Source organism: Puma concolor, chromosome B3 (genome assembly GCF_028749965.1).
Source record: "Puma concolor isolate L17-30 chromosome B3, mPumCon1.1.hap2, whole genome shotgun sequence".
NCBI lineage: Eukaryota > Metazoa > Chordata > Mammalia > Carnivora > Felidae > Puma > Puma concolor.
Window position 1 is genome coordinate 25,673,080 of NC_141672.1, and position 14,714 is coordinate 25,687,793.

A 14,714-nucleotide genomic window follows, 5' to 3' on the forward strand; every position below is an offset into this window, starting at 1 on the left:
CTAAACTGCCCTGGCCAGCTGATCTGTATCTTCCTTACCTGGCCTTCCTTGAAGCCCATGTACCTTATTTGTTCTTGGAACCCAGACGGGAAATTCAAAGAATACAGTGCATGGGGTTCGGCAAGCTGTATGGAGCTCTGGAGGGAAGAACCATGTAAAGAAACCACCACGATCCATCAGGATGTTGGAAAGAGCTGCACACACACTTTTGGGAGCAACAGGAAGAGACTTAAGGGACATCAGGGGGACATGAGGGCATTAGCCCAAAGGGAAAGCCTGAGGGCTCACTGCCCTGAGATGTCAGTTCCCACCAGACTCCTTCAGCAAACACTGGCCTTGGAAGAACATCCCCTAGGGAAGTCCACCGCATGTCTGCAGGGTAACTGAGAAGTTAGGACGCATACCTGGATTCCAATTCCAACTGGGCCACCGATGTTCCATGTGACTTGAATAGTTTGCTTTGCCCTTTCCAAGTGTTAGCATCTTTACCTACAAAATGGAGAGGACACCTGCACTTACTTCATAGAATTTCCACGAGAATTAGTGATAAAATAACACACAGAACACCTGCCCCACAAAAGCGCTAAACAGGTATCTGCTACTTCGACCCAATGGTCTGCCTTTGCCCCTGCCTGGGATTATTAACTTCGGACTGCCCCCTATAGTTAGCATTCTCTTATTTCATCATTTCACTTTTAATATTTTAACTTACTTGTTATCACTGTACTTACTCTCGTTTACTTGTTTTTAACCCTTTTGCTTTCTAACCTTGTGTACTTTGAATATATTTATTATTATCATTTTATTCCACTTAGTGGGTTCTTGGGCTTAAGTGTTATTTATCTTTCAATTACTCTGGTGTATTCTTTTAGTCTGCCTTTTATCATGAAATCTCTGGGCTCATTTTATTCATTCCTCCATAGCATTTTAGCTAACTACACTCTGCTTGTTCTCAGTGATCTAGCATTCCCTCAGCTCCAGATTTATGAGGGTGGATATATACAAAAGAGCAGAGAAAGACAACATCAAAGACAAGAAGACAGGTCTCCTTGCAGACATGGAATGCAACCACAAGCATAAAGCAATAGCAGGTGTTTGCCTCAATGATGGTGTCATGTCAGCTGTGGTACTGATTTTCCTCTAAAGGGAAGAATCAATGGCAGCCACCACAGCCCTCGGACAATCTGGTCTTTCACCACTCACACCTCTCACTGATAGTCGTAAGGCCACAGTCAAAGGTCATTAGGTCAGAAGGTTCCCTTGTGGGAAAGAAGCCTATATTCCTCTCCCCCGGCTGTGTGGCTACTGCCTTCACTTAGTTCAAAGTGAGAGCAAAATGGGACAAAAGCTGTTTCGGCTTTTCTCAAATGTGCCGGACTGGCACTTTCAGGATGGAGCAAGGAACAATGTCATCGCCAATCAAAAGAACAAGTTGTCTATGACATTCTGGGGAAAAAAGTCAAGTTAATACAAAGATGTTAATGACAGTAATAATAACCATCAGCACAAGTCACCCTGCTGGCCCTCTACTTGGTAGCATTGTGGTTAAGATCCCAAGGCTCTGCCTACAGGACATCTGAGTTCAAATCCTGGCATTTGCTGGCTATGAGACCACAGCCAAGTTAATAACATTTCAAGCCTCAGTTTTCTCATCTGTAAAATGGGAATGATACCATCTTCAAACACTTCCTGTGATGATTACATCAAGAGCATCTATAATTGAAAGTCCACAACAAAGAGAACCAGTTATCATTATCAGAGTGGAATTTTATTTTTTTCAGAATTTTTTTAATGTTTATTTTTGAGGGGAGCGGGACAGAGAGGAAGACAGAGGATCTGAAGCAGACTCTGTGCTAACAGCAGAGAGCCTGATGCAGTACTCGAACTCACAAACTGTGAGATCATAACCTGAACCGAAGTCAGACACTTAACCAGCTAAGCCACCCAGGCACCCCCAGGGTGGAATTTTAAATATTTAATATCTGAGATGTTACAGGTAGAAACCAATCAGACTGGAAGCTGGCTGTAAGCAACAGGTTTGACCCTACCAGGGCATACCAACTATCATTCCCGATCATTAGCATGATTACCACCTGCCAGGTACAAAAGTAAGCACTTGGCATGCACTAATGCATTATCTCATTTAGTTTTCCACAGCAAGTTGCCTTTATGTTATTTATTGAAATACATGCAATTGCATATTTCTACATAAGACCGTGCCCATAAAATTGGGGTTACAGATGAACAGACTTAACATATACATTGCTGTCACTCTAATAATTCTTGCATATGAATTTCAGGAATTTGCTTTGGCTGGGAATTTTTAACCTTCATTAGATAGCTTCCTTCTTTTACTTACCAATTCTTTCAATAATATTTGGAAGATAATGATAATGGTCAATGGCCTCAGTTTCTTCATCCATTAAATGGGTGTACATACTATCCTTTCTTTCTGAGTTCCCACGACTCTACCCCAATCAATCCTGGGAATATCAAAGGTTTCTCAAGCCAAGACCAAATCACTAGAAATTGGACATGACATTGAACAGTTCTGCTAATCCCTGGCCAGCACATCCGTCAAGATAAGTTCTCAGGTCCCCACATGCCCTGCTCCCGAGCAGATGTCAAATTCAACTTCAAATGCTCTTGGCTCTAAGCAGTTTGCCCAACGCTCCTTGCAAGTATCCCTTACACTCTTCTTTCCTATCTTCCCCCAAGAGCCATGCTGCATTGCTGGCCTGCTGGAATTTATTTGACTTTCTGTCACCTACGTGATGATGTTTCCAGTGTTATTAATAAGTGACTGCTTATTAATTAGTATTATTAGACATGCACCGTGCAGTGCAGACAGTAGCACAGAGGGGCCTGGCATCTTCAAGAAGAGGATTTGCACAGAAGGATTTGTCCCTGCAGCCCAGTTAGAGGACACAGGGCCAGCAGTGAGTCCCAGGGAGCAGAACTCCCCCCATTCTGAAATCTGTGCACCTACTCCAGACCCCTGTGTTCTGGCATAGGCTGGAAGGAGAGTAAGTGCACATGAGATTTGCAGGGGTTTGATGGCATAAGCCCAAAGGGGAGACTGAGCATTCAGGCCCTGAGGATGTTAGGGCCCAAAGATCAGTTCTAACTCCAGGCATCCCTTCCACCTGTGTATCAGCCACCCCCAAAAGGTTGCAGGAAAGACTAGCTCTTGGGAAGGCCAAAAGTCTCCACCTCTCAGATCCAACAGGGAGCTCTCTACCCTCATTTTCCTTTCCTGCTTATTCTATGGAAATAAAATATTCTCTGGGGCTTGCAGCCAGCACAAGCCTCTCAGCCACCTCCATGAATTCAGCAGGCTTCCACCAGCTGAGAAGAACCAACCCTCGGTATGGGACTCCCGACTGCAGCCTCAGGGAGACCCAGGCTGGAACGTGCAATGGCATCCCTGCGGCTGTATCCTTCTCCCTGAGCACCCAGGAGTAAGCAGCTCAGCTAGACTGATGACGACAGAATAGCTCACCAGAAACTTTACAAGGAAAAGACTGAGAAGGAAATTATTTCCTCCCACTCTGATCATGTTCAGAGCAATTCTAGAATTTCCTGCCTGGGGATCAAATTTTAACATGGTCCAGGTATATTTGGAGTATTTAATAGGTTTAAATGTTTAAGTGACAAGGAGTTACCTATTAATACTTGATGGTTGCTTTTTAAAAAATTACAATTTTCTCCATTTTTGATTTAAGTTCTTGTCTGTTTTACACTTCATTCCTCCCACCAGAGAGGTAAGAGCAGACGGGGTTGGCACAGCCACTTTTAGACTGAGCGCTGAGAGGATAGGACAGAAGTAGCATAGTGTGGTGGCAAAGGTACAAGCCTGCACAGGCTGGAGCCCAGTTCTACCACATACAAGCTCTGGGACCTTGAGCAAGTTGCCTGACCATTCTTGTATCTCAGTTTTCCCCTCCATACAGTGGAGATCATGATGGGACCTACTTCATAGGGTTGTTACAAAGATTAAAGGAGTTAATATTTTTAAAGTACTCAAACAATGGTTGTCACAGTATAAAGGCTATCTAAGTATTTGTTAAATAAAAAATAAAACTTCCCATCAGCACTTCTCCCAGGAGACCCTTAATAATAATAAGGGAAATGGTAACGTGCTTGCTCTGGAATATCACAGGATCATGGGCAGGAAAGATGTCTATTCCGCTATCCTTCCTGGCAACCTTGGTCGTGGAGGTTCAACGGGGCCCAGTTCCCCGTGCCTCCCCCTGCCCCGTCGTCCCTCTTTCTCCCTCTACTGGACAGCCCTAGTACCATCCCTACCCCTTCACACTGTAAAGCCAGCTCAGCTGCAGGTGCAAGCAGGAAAGACAGCAACAGCAGAGATGATTTTGTGGAGCCCAAAGCATGCCTCATCTCCATCCCCATCCCCAGCAACCATTCTCTCTGACCCACGCACTACAACTATTTTTAAATGATATACTTTTGCCCAGTTGTGGGGGGGGGGGGGGGGAAGGGGGCGGGGAGAAGAGAAAGAAACACCCTCCCCAGATTCAAGCTGAAGATGGAATGATTGCCAAATGCTAACAGCTTTTTGAACAGGACGCAGTTAAAAATATGTTTGAAATGGTTTTAACTCAAACTCAAAAAATAGCTTAACTGACTGGGGAGCCATAGGCAGTGGGGGTGGGGAAGCAGAAGAGGGATTCCCTTGGGAGGGGCCACAGAAACCTCATCACAGGGACACAGGAGAGATGCCTGATTTATTTTCCCACATGAATAATACCTTTTGAAAACACAGACCAGACCTCCAGGGAAAGTAGTGACACCAGAAAGCTTGTTGCTGCTCTGTACGCAGAGAGATGCTCCTGATAATCGCCATGCAGTGAGGCTTCCTGGATCCTCATTGCTCTAAGTGTGGCCACCCCTACCCCCAGCAGACCTGCTGAATCAGACGCTGCACCTTAACACGACACCCAGGTGATCCAAATTTCAATCTTATAGGTGCTATTCTAGACTCTATCATGACACCTCAACCCTAAAAGGATTGAACTCAAAATATTTTTCCCCATATGACATATGAGGAAACTGAGACACAAGTAGGGACTGATCTAAGATCACCAGCTGAGTCAGGTCTAACAGTACCATCCAAAATCCCCCAGGACTTTAAGCCCCAAATTAGGCTTCATCATCAAACCTAGCCAAGGACTACAGACAGCTTGTGATGTCTTCTTTCTAGAGGCAAAGGACCTGGAACATAAAACAACCACTTAAAGCAGTGTTTCTCCAAATATGCTCAATTGGTCACTATCCCTACCAGATACTCTGTGAAAAAGAGTTCTATTGTTAAATATATTTAGAAAATTCATAACTCACATTAACATATTTAAGTCTTTGAGAAGTCCTTTGGAAAATAAACTTGCTTAACATTTTTTAATTCAGTGTTTTCCAAAGCCATTTTACCAAAAAACCCTTGGTTCCCCACAAGAGACCCAGTAACATGAAAAAGATCATGTTCTGAGAAATACATGTTGGGATTCACCACCATTTACCACTTAACATGCTCAGCATGTTAACATTTCATAACGTTTCTTAAAGGTTAAAAATGTCACCATTCAATCTGTGGTTGATTACTTCCTGCAACAGGGAGGTCACTACCTTACAAAGCAGCCCAACTCATCGTTGGACAATTCCAATATTTAGAAACATTATTATGGTAAGCCAAAATCCTCCTTCTTATAACGTCTGGACCTATAATTGCTTAAACTCTATCTTTATCACTAGTGCACACAGGGAATTAATCACTGTTTCTCACAGTTATTCTTCACATACAACTCTAATAATAGTAGACTAATAAGTCTACTCTGTCTTCTACAGTCCAGACCTTTAAAAAAATTTTTTTTTTCAACGTTTATTTATTTTTGGGACAGAGAGAGACAGAGCATGAACGGGGGAGGGGCAGAGAGAGAGGGAGACACAGAATCGGAAACAGGCTCCAGGCTCTGAGCCATCAGCCCAGAGCCCGACGCGGGGCTCGAACTCACGGACCGCGAGATCGTGACCTGGCCGAAGTCGGACGCTTAACCGACTGCGCCACCCAGGCGCCCCCAGTCCAGACCTTTAAATATTCCCCAGAATCACAGAATTTTAGAGCTTAACAGTATTTTAAATATCACCTAGCGCAACCCTTTATTTTATAGATGAGAAAACTGTTCAAGAGCAGTCAAAATACTTGCCCAAGATCAAACAGGTAGTGGAAACTTAACCTGGGATTTTAGATTTGAATATAACAGGGTTCTTGTGTTCTTTTCTTGTAGGAGAGCTTTTTTTCCTCACCAGGAATTCCTGGATGCTTGAGGTTCATGTCTAATGTCCAAGGCCCATCACAAAGAACCTCATAGTCTCCAGCATCCTTCTTCCTGGTACCCCTGTCAGACAGCACATTGGGGGCCAGATGAGTCACAGAGCTCACCCAGTGTGGGGAGTTGTGTTCCAGCCTCTCCCCCATCCTGGAGTGGCCGAGCTGGGACTGTTCTTCACCCCACGCTGCCTCCTCACCACCACTGCCATCTGCACCCTCCTTCTCAAGGATCACCATCTGCTTTCCTGATACCACTCAGCCGCCCCCAGCACTTTGCTCAGTTTCCTAACCCACTGCTTGAGCCACTCTCCCTGCAACTTGTGATTTCCCTTTCTACAGTCCATCCACTCCATCATCCCATTCCCAGCCCACAACTTCAAGAGCTTGCATGCTATAATCTCCTGCTTTCTTGCTCACTCCCATGCCAAGCCCCCACTAACGTAGAAATTCCACCAGAGTCCACTGCTTGGGCTAAGATATTGCTACTGTACTATGCATGTCTGCTGAATAAACAAATTAGGCTCTTTCTTTCTGCCCCTTCTCTACCTCAGCCTGGCCTCCCATTTTCTGACACGTACTTAAGCCCCTTGCCCCTCTTCCTACAAGTTTATTCCCTTCCTACAAAGTAAACAAGGACTGAGTACATAGTAGTTGTTAGGTAAATGCAAAGTGATGGTACAGGGTCACTAAGAAATATTGCTAAAGATTACTGCTGCTCTTTTTTTTTTTTTCACTAGAAAGGTCTATACTATAGGAGGGCAGTGATCACGTCTATCTAATCATACTTAGCACCTAGAAGTACTCAATAGGGGTACCTGGGGGGCTCAGTGGGTTGAGCGTCCAACTTCAGCTCATGTCATGATCTCACAGCTTGTGAATTCAAGCCCCACATCTGGCTCTCTGCTGTCAGCATAGAGTCTACTTCAGATCTTCTGTCCCCCTTTCTCTGCCCCTCCCTCACTTGTGTGCACACTCTCTCTCTCTTGAAAATAAATAATTTTTTTAAAGTTCTCAATAAATATGTGAAAAGCGTCTAAAAGAAGGTTTAGACACTTATGCTACTCATAATGATTTCCACTTGTCTGGCATCTATTCCATGCCAGAAATTTCACATATATATTATCTCACTTAATACTTAGAAGAATTCTGTCAGGCTGGAAAAGGAGGTTCAGGGAAGGGATTCTATTTCTAGGGCTTTCTGGCTTCCATACCTGTGCACATACCTTTTCCTTTCTGTACCCTCAAAGGTACGCATCAATAGATCCAACCCCAGGTCCTACATCCTCTTATTTCTTTTAATAAAGATTAGTTTCAGTTCTCTACTTCCCCTCTGTCCTTCCTAATCAGTAGTTCTCTTCTCTGACCACCCACCCCCCCACCTTCTACATATCCAACCCCCTGAGAAGCTCTTCCCATTCTTTTCTCCCCATTGGATGTATGGAAAATGCGTATATCAGCAAATAGAAGTTTTGCACCAAAGGCTACTCTGGAAGCAAATCAGAGTCCTGTGTGAGGGATAACTGTGTGAAACAGATTTCAGTGATTAATGCCCTATGCACACTGGTGGTGAAAATAGACTTCAGGCAATTGTTGACTAAGAAAATCGCAAAATATGAAAATCTGGCATGTAACTATGGGGACCAGGGAATCAACCTCTTCCCCCACCAAATGCTCTAATGCATCTGCTTCAAACTCTGAATTAACTGGTTCAAGTCTTCTCTCTGCTTTACAGCCTCTGGTAAGTGAATAAGTGGGCACTATCAATGCCAAAAACTGGAAAGAAATTTTTTTGAAGTTTAGAAAATCAACTAAATATGGATAAATCACCTTTGAAGAATTCAAATATACCAATAGCTTCACATTCTTGGTTTTTAAATATTAACTATCTACTTTGTCCTTCCATGCCCCATCACCTTTTCTCCAATTTATCTTCTATCTCATGTAACAAGTGTGGATCACACTAAAAACTGATGATCCCACACCCTCTTAGTGTTGTGGCTCAAACCTGTGAGGACCATGTTGCTGGGGATTGGCATGATCTCTACAGTGGGCATCTGAGGGGGAAAAAACCAAGATGCCCCTTTTACTTACTGGAAAAGTCAAGGACAAGAGACGACAAGATCATGAGTTGGTCTAAATGCCTCACTGTCCTAAACCATACCCCATCCTCCTTCATGTCAATCTCCAATGTGAGCAAACATGCAGAACAACTCTGGTGGAAGGGTGAGACATACTAGTCTTGCAAATACAGCTACCAAGACACCTGTTTACTTTGGCTTCCAAGAGCTAGTGGTTGCCCTTGCTGATTGGAACTGGTTCCTCATCCAGTTCTCTTTTTTATAAGCCATATCCTGACTATTTCTCCCTTTTATACTTGCTCTTACAAATCTCTCTTCATTCAGAGGACTTTATTAACTCTTCCTCTCTCTCTGGATTTTCCTCCAAAAGTCTGCCAAACTATTCTTGGGCATGGATTCATTATTGATCATATCACATTCCAAGTAGAGGGAATACAGCAGTAAACAAGACAAACAAATCTCCTGTACTCACGTACCTTATTTACTAGAAGGGATGATGGATAGAAAACCATAGAACACATAAACAAGGAGATACTTCCAAATAGTGATAACTACTATGGCCAAAACAAAGCCATAGGGTGTGATAAAAAGTGGTTAGTGGAAGGAAGAGGCATTTTATACTGAGTGGGCAGGGAAGACTTCTCCAAATTTTGACTGATAAGAAGGAGCCCAACATGAATGAATTTTTTATAGGATAGGACAAATATTACTTGGTAAAATTCAGGTAAGAGGTAAATACCATTTCACAAATGGCAGTAAGGTGTGTCATTCTTAGAAGTCAATTTGTAAAATGACATGAGACACATTTGTTATATGAAGGACATGAGAACAGAGGGGAATCAAGCCGTCAAAATACTTTTCTTTACCTCAAGAAACATGTAACTGCTTCCTAGGAAGTTGTCATCTTCAGCTTTTTATAGCATAGAGATTAAGGCAATGGACTCTGGAAGTAGAATACATGGAATCAAATCCCAGATCTGCTATTTACTAGCTGTGGGACCTTTGGCGAGTTATATGAGGCAACTTCTTTGTGCCTCATTTTCCTCATCTATATAATAGTTATAATATCACCTACCTCAAATCTTGTCATGAGAATTAAACAATATATGTAAAACATTCATAACAAATCACACAATGTGTGCTATATAAGTATTACCATCATATTGCCAAGTGCATCCCTTTATGAATACCCATGCACACAGCAGCATCAGGCATTCTCCCAGACCACTCCTCAGGACAATCCGTGCAGAGACCCCTGTGCAAATTGAGGGATCTAGATCCCAGCAGGAAATGGATCCAAGCCTAAGCTTGAAGAGATTTTTTTAACCCATAGATAGAGACTCTGTTCATATAAAAATAGAGAGGCTTCTGCTTCCTTTAGAACCCTCTCAAGCCACATGATGTTCCTCTACTGTGACACTCACATTCAGTTTATAGAAGTCACAAAAGGAGCCTGAGCATTCCCAGGACTTTTTCCAAGTCTCTTGGCTATCACCACTACCTGAAGTTCAGAGTTGTTAGTCACCAGATATTAGTTCTTGTCAAGGCAAAATGCAGCTCTTCTGGAGTCACCGTTCATCTGATTCCTGTATGAGCTGTAAGTGTGCCCAAGCTCTGCACTTAACACATTGCCTAGCATATTAAAGGTGCCCAACAAATGTTTGCAGAATAAATGAATTGTGGCTCTTTCATTATGCTTATGCTTCAGGTGGACAATAATATACTCCTTGTAATTAATACAAGCATGTACTTTCCCCTCTCACCATTAGGAAGGAAACTAAATAAACGGAGCATTATAAAACAATCAGTTGGCATCACAGAATAAAAGCAAATGTGAAAGCAGTCATTAGTTTTTAGGATGGACATCCATCCAGCAAGCCCTCAATGTCTTGCTATTCTGATTTCATCTCAACCCTCCTGAGGGGCAATGATGATATTTAGAGCTGTTTGTGGACAATTTCCACTCAAATTCTCTATAGAATTGTATTGCTGCCAGCACCACAGCGAGCTCCCTACAGCTGCCCTGTTCTAGGAGCGGCCTCAGTTTTCTCAGCACCACGGAGAGCTCCCTTGCTGCACAGCACGTGTGCAGGACTTCCCATCTTTCACAATCAATGACAACTCCACTAGGAATAGCGGACCGATGAACCCCAGTGAAACCACCTCCACTGCAATTCAAATATCAGAACAGGGCAAAAGGTGATCCTGGCAAAAAGCTCCCCAAAGTCCAAAAAATATCCAAAGAATCTGTTATCCAGCAGTAGGGATAGAAAGAGTGGGTCTGAAGACAGCTGACTAATGATTGCAGCTACTTTTATGCCAGATCGGCATTTTTATTTCCCTTTCCCCCCAAGAAGTTAAATGCCCAAGGTGAATTCAAAAACCGCAGTCCAAATTGTGATCAGATCAACGTGGCTGCACAGACAAAACTGATCTTATCTGAATGGTGACTTTATCCACTTTGGAGAGCAGAACTCATTACAATAATAAGGAGCGACAGAAATGGGAGGAAGAGCAATCACAGCAAAGCCAGGAAAGAATTCACTTTACTATCATTTTAGAGGATTAATTCTAAGCTTCCCTCCTATAAATGTCATTTTTCACTTCAGCAGGAGGTCCAGGGTCTGAAATTATTCTAGCCGACTTGCAGAACGCATCACTTTGCACCTGATTTGCAATCCATTTCTGCTTCCTCCTACCAAGCTCAATGGTATTTGTTTAATGGTCACCTGGCCCTCTGCATGCTCCACTGTGCTGGCATAGAAAGGTGTACACACACTGGAGATCAGGGATACAGGGTGTTCAGGAAGGTCTGAGAGTACGTAGGTAAGGAAAACAAGGTGTAAGCTTACAAGCATAAAAGAGGTGTCCACACTCTCACAAACCAGGTTGTATGGTTGCAAGGGGAAATGAAGAGGGAAGGAAAAATGTTGAAGCAGCTTGTGTGTGATTGAGAAAATGTATTATTTCTTGACCTGCCCCCCCCCAGGTCCCTTACCTATTACCCAATTTAAATGGGATGATTGTATAATTACCTAGATTCTCCTCATTGGAGACACTAAGTATTTCCAGTCTCATCTCAGCAGCCCCCTAAATGATAGCCACACTGGATTAATTGCCTTTCCTCAGACTTGCTACACACGTTTTTACACCTCTAGGCTTTTACTCATGCTGTTCCCTTATCCCAAAATTCTCTCCTATTTCCTCCTCTCCACCTCCCCACCCAATTAAAATTATATTCACGCTTCAAGGCCCAGGTTAAAGGCCAGCTCCTCCATGACCCTGCCCCTAAATCTCCTCCATAATAATTCACGTCTTTCTCTTTGTCCTCACAACAGGCTATTTTTAACTCATATTAGAGTTGTTTTCATGTTTCTCTCTCCCTCTAGATTATAAACTTTCTTGAAATCAACAGTCTTTTTAATCTTTATATTCTTGAAAGAACATTGCACCATTCCTAGGTCATCATAGACACATTTCAAAATACATTTTTGAGTAAATGAAGGAACAAAATTTAGCAATATAAAGCACAAGCCAGAATATTTTCCTCTATCACCTTTTGCCTCAAATCTTACACTATAAATAACTTGGAAATGGCCAAATTTTTCCAGATCCTGATTTTCTCCTACCAGTTTAACAACTGAGAAAGAGAAGAAGTCTCTTGTGTCCCTGGCTAGGGCTAGATCCATAGTCCCCAGCAATAAACAGAAGAGAGCCTTTGACTTAAGATCAGAGCACACCTCATTAACTCTTATGTATGCCACTAGCAACATCTCTTCAACTGGTGGTCAAATTCTGGACACTACTCATAGCCTCGTCATGCTTAAAATTTCCTGTCCTAGTACACATATCTGAACTTGACTTCTAGCCTTTTAAGATTTATATCATATCTCTGTAATTTTATAAGTCCTAGCTTTCCCTCCAAAATTCATACTCTTACCTAGTAATTCTTTACCACCTCACTGTACCTCAGATCCTGGATCTTTAAAGCACTTCTGTACCTGGTACTGATGCATTATCCCAGAGTAACTGTATGTGTGAGTTTGAATGTGAATATGACCAGACACTATAGCATGTGTGTATAAAGTTGTTTGGACTCTGCATCACCCTGTGTTCCATTATACAAAGGTTGGTGCACACTCCCATTAAGAACAGAGCACTCTAGGGGCGCCTGGGTGGCTCAGTCGGTTAAGCGTCCAACTTCGGCTCAGGTCACGATCTCACACTCCGTGGGTTCAAGCCCCGCATCGGGCTCTGGGCTGATGGCTCAGAGCCTGGAGCCTGCTTCCAGTTCTGTGTCTCCCTCTCTCTCTGCCCCTCCCCCGTTCGTGCTCTGTCTCTCTCTGTCTCAAAAATAAATAAACGTTAAAAAAAAAAAAAAAAAGAACAGAGCACTCTTCACAGGAAGAACATTGATAACCTCAATGTCAGTGAAATGCCTCCATTTTCTTCTTCATAACTATTCCATCTAAGAGCAATTTTCAGTCCCCAGCACATCCTCCACATTCACTACTCTTAGGGTGGAGTCTGACCAATGGGAAAAGAGAGTGAAGGCTGCTGAATCTCAGGTGGAGCCCGCCTTTTCACTGGCATCATCTGGGAAAGACTGCAGCTGGCGTTTATTTTCCATTGTCCCAGCTTTCCCATTCCATGCATCTCCCATCACTGGCTTCTTCATGCACCACCCCCACATCTTGCTCATTTCCTTTCAGATTTCTTGGCTGAATCTTATGGATGGATTATGACCTTCCCATCTCGCTCAGTCCACTGGAGTCTGTGTCCTTTGATTTTCATTGATTTGCTTCCTGAGTCTTGAGCTGTCAGTGGGCTTTGTCTGCTGGAATAACCCAAGAATCTTACTTTTCCTGCCACCCACATCCCCTGACAAGAAGAACAATATAGAACACCTGAGAAGGAAGAGATAGGAAAAGCAACACTATGCTCTAGTGGAGGGGACAGTCTTGCATCCTGAATGATCCTTGAGTCTCACTGTAATCGCTTTGAGGGCTTAGTGGCTAATTTCCACTGTTCTGGGATCACTTCTCATTTTTTTAAACTAGTACCTGCTATTTCTGCCAGAATCAAAGGAGTTAAAGTCAACACGTAAAAGAAGAAGCAGTATACTGAGTTTGAACTTATTTCTACTTCTTCAAGCTCTGTGACTTACCAATCTTGAACTTCAGTTTCCTCATCTATAAAATGGAGATCTCACTTAACTCAGGACTGCAGTGACTAAACCAAATGGCATAAGTGATGGTGCCTAGGACACCGGGCACATATGAGAAACAGTTTGTTCCTGTGCCCTGTGGGGCAGGCCTTGAGGACTTCCATGGTTAGTGTGGATTTGTGGCAGCTGGGGGCAGCAGAGGGCCACTGGGGTAGAGGAAAGCAAGGGTAGAAGGCCCTGAATCTTTGGTCCTAGGAGAAGGGTTCCAAGAGCAGGCATCTCAAGGCAGGACAGGTCCTCCGACAGGAACAATAGAAGATGGAGTTCATAGGCACACAGAGGTAAATATGTAGTGAGGGTCATGAGGTCTAGATGTCAGAGAACTAGCATCACAGAGCCAGCCATGCCAGCTGGAGAGACTGGGGTTGCCACATAGAGAGGCCAACAACCAGCCATTACAGAGATTTCCTCCTTCTGTGGCTTCCAGCTACTACACCATGGGAAACAGGTTTTCTTCCATCTCAACACAGGCGCCCACATAAGCAAAACTATTTTGCTGGGAAAAGTTTTTTTCTTAATGTATAATTCACATCCTGAGCACAACTATAAAGATTTAAGAGTTTCTCTTGGACAGGGGCCCCTGGGTGGCTCAGTCAGTTTAAGCATCAGACTTCAGCTCAGGTCATGATCTTGAGGTTTATGAGTTTGAGCCCCGTATGAGTCTCTGTGCTGATGGCTTGGAGCCCAGAGCCTGCTTTGGATTCTCTGTCCCCCGCCCCCCCTCTCTCTCTGCCCCTCCCCCACTTGCACTCTGTCTCCCTCTGTCTCTCTAAAAAATAAACAAATGTTAAAAAAAATTTTTTTAAGAGTTTCTCCTGGTCAGATAATGTCCCTGCCTTGAGGCACTTGCTAAAAATAAAAAGCTCATCCTCGCAGCCTCCATGTCTCATATTCTCCACCTACAAAAGTAACTCTCAAGTGGGCTGCCTAAGGTACCTGGGGTAGGTATCAAACAGCCACCCTTGGAAACAATGGAGGTACGTGAACCTGAATTTTGTCATATGTACAAAGGATTGGGCCTTTTTCTGTATTTAAAACCTTGAAGGTTCAGAAGCTGGGAGCT

At 43.4% G+C, this 14,714-nt stretch overlaps 1 long non-coding RNA gene across 1 annotated transcript in view; it reads right to left on the reverse strand.

The window, feature by feature from the left end:
• Positions 1-14,714, reverse strand: part of LOC147579806 (uncharacterized) — a 91,952-nt gene that overhangs the window by 135 nt on the left and 77,103 nt on the right. The window contains exon 2 of the long non-coding RNA XR_015251826.1: positions 405-489. This is a non-coding gene — a long non-coding RNA (uncharacterized LOC147579806). The remainder of the gene's footprint in view (positions 1-404; positions 490-14,714) is intronic.